This window comes from Tupaia chinensis, unplaced genomic scaffold, assembly GCF_000334495.1.
Source record: "Tupaia chinensis unplaced genomic scaffold, TupChi_1.0 Scaffold000250_1, whole genome shotgun sequence".
In the NCBI taxonomy this organism is placed as follows: domain Eukaryota; kingdom Metazoa; phylum Chordata; class Mammalia; order Scandentia; family Tupaiidae; genus Tupaia; species Tupaia belangeri.
The window spans coordinates 1,679,260-1,682,007 of record NW_006159730.1 but is presented as its reverse complement, the minus strand read 5'-3'; the positions used below and the strand labels follow the sequence as shown (position 1 = coordinate 1,682,007).

Sequence of the window (2,748 nt, the reverse complement as noted above, 5' to 3'; positions counted from 1 at the left end):
AAAAAAAAAAAAAAAAAATCTATTCCATGAAATCCTGGAAGAAAACTTTCCAAACCTAGAGAGACATTCAAAGATTCAGACTCAAGAATTATAAAGGACCCCACCTAGAATCAACCCAAGAAGATCTTCTCCAAGACACATTATAACCAGACTGACCAAAACCATAGACAATGACAAGATACCAAAATTGGCAGGAAATAAACATCAAGTTACCTACAAAGGATAGCCCATCAGGTTAATATTGGACCTCTCATCAGAAACAATGAGAGCAAGGAAAGAATGAGAAAATATATCCAATGTTAAGTGAAAAACAATTTCAACTAAAAATACTATACCCAGCAACAGTATCCTTCATATGGGAGGAAGAGAGGAGAATATTCTCAGACAAAACCTGAAAGAATTTACCAACACCAGATCAGCTGTTCCAGAAGTTCTAAAGGGAGTGCTATACCAGGAAAACTAAATACAGACACACAGAGATAAGAGTTCAAAAACAACTAAGAAAATGGCCAACTTAATGGTAGGGACAAATCTGAAGTTGAATGCTGTCTTCCAGAATTTAACAGAAGATAGATTAAATACTTGAGACTGAACTGGTGAAATAGAATGTTATAACTTTTGACTAAAACATTACTGATTTTTTTCTATGTTTTTCCAGATTTAAGAATTTTTGTCTTCTTTACCTACTATTTGAACAAAATCCTAACCTGTTTCCTGACTTTAAGTCTTAAGCAAGTTTCTCAATATTTAAAAATTTTTTGATTTATTAAAGCTATAACTTCTTTTCCTGAAATTAATATATATATTTTTAAAATTATTTAATTTTATTCATTATTATTATTTCTTTTCATGCTCGTCAGAGAGAGACAGAAAGAGAGAGGGAAAGTGAGAAAGCAAGCCGCCAGATCTGGGACTCAAACCATGATTGGCCATGTGGGAGTTGAGGACCTTAGCCACTATGCTACCTGCTAGCCTCAAAATTAAAAAATATATTTAAAAATACCTATTTAATGACCATACTAAGTTATATAGCCTCAGCTAGGTTCTACTATATAGTATATTCATTCTGCTCACTGAGTGTCATGCCTGAAGTCAGACATGTATTCACAGTTGTGTGTATATCAGCTGAACTTGCTATTGAAATTATTTAGATTAATATATTTTAAAAAAGCTATTTTGTGAATCAATAAAATGTGTGTGTATGTGGAGGAATGGAAATTAACTGTAGAGAACACACACACACACACACACACACACACACACACACTGAAACAAGAAATGGAAAATTACTTGGTGACAATAAAAAGTAGGATTAAAACACTTTATAGAATATTCTGAAAGGGAAATCACATTTTGTATGCTATGATGTTGTTCAGTGAATGAAGAATAAATGTAAAAAAAACATTCAGGGGGGAAAAAAAAAAACCATTATTAGCACTCCAGATGCTCCCTTTGCACTTTCTTCCAACCACTTACTGACTTCTAATGCTATAAGGTATGTTACGTGTTTTTTCACTTATATATAAGTGAAACCTGAGGTGTGCATTCGTTTTGTATCTAGCCTCTTTCACTCAACATTATATGTATGAGATCAGTCCTTGTGTGTAGTTGTATCTCTTTAGTTCTGTTGCTGTTAGGTATTCCCATTGTATGATATACACTAAAATTTATATATCCATTCTTTTTAAAAAGTTTTTTGCTATAGGGTGCATGTGCTCTCTGCAGAGACAGAGTGAGACAGAGAGATCGAAACTGAGAAATCACCTCCCGGGGGAATGGCTATGCTACAAGCCCTTCTCCTCTATCCTCTTCTCAGGATTTTGTGTGCACACGTGCCTGGCGTGAGTTTCAAGCCACTGGGCCCAGGACTTGAACCATGGTTAGCCATGTGGGAGTCCAGCTCCTTACCCACTACACCACCTGCTGGCCCCTCTATTCTCTTAATGATTGGTGTTTAGATGGTTTCTCTTTTTTTTTTTTTGAGAGAGGTTTTTGCTAACGGGCCAATGCGCTCGCCAGACGCAGAGAGAGAGAGAAAGCGAGAAATCACCCCCAAGGGGGATGGCCACGTTGCAATCCCTTCTCCATTCCCTCGGGATCTTGGGCATGCACGCACATGTGCCCGGCATGAGTTTAAGTCACCGGGTCCGAGACTTGAACCATGGTCAACTACATGGGAGTCCAGCGACATAGCCATTATGCTAACTGCTGGTCCCTCTTTGAGGCTATTTTGAACAGTATTGTTATGAACCTTCTTATTTTGTGTCCTGGTTGATATATCTAAGAGTTTCTGTCTAGGATGTGTATAAGGGGGAGGAATGGCTGGATCATGGGATATGTACATCTTCAGCTTTACTAGATAATGGCAAATTATTTTTTAAAGTAATTGTTGAAATTTATTTATTCACCAGCCCATTGAAAGACTTTATCAATAAGTAGTGATGATATGATCAGGTTTATGTTTTTAAAAAATTGCTGTGGTGGAGTAAGAGGGAGCATAGAATATCATCATCATAGGAGACTATTCTCTGTAAAAAAAAATTTAAACTTTATTTATTTTATTCATGTCAGTATAGGTGTGTACAAGAGAGAAAAAGAGAGATGGCAGCACCCTGGACTGGGTCTCATCATGCCTTTATCCCCTCTTCCCAGCCTTCTAACTCCTATCCTGGGCACATATGCATGTACCCAGCATGTTTTCAAGCCAACCTGTGACTCAGAGCCTGTGGATAGTCTTATGGTTTCCAG

The 2,748-nt window shown here is 37.0% G+C and overlaps 1 protein-coding gene across 1 annotated transcript in view; it reads left to right on the top strand.

Annotated features, from left to right (window-relative positions):
* Positions 1–2,748, top strand: part of VPS26A (VPS26 retromer complex component A) — a 61,772-nt gene that overhangs the window by 7,161 nt on the left and 51,863 nt on the right. The gene's annotated exons all lie outside the window — the stretch shown is intronic.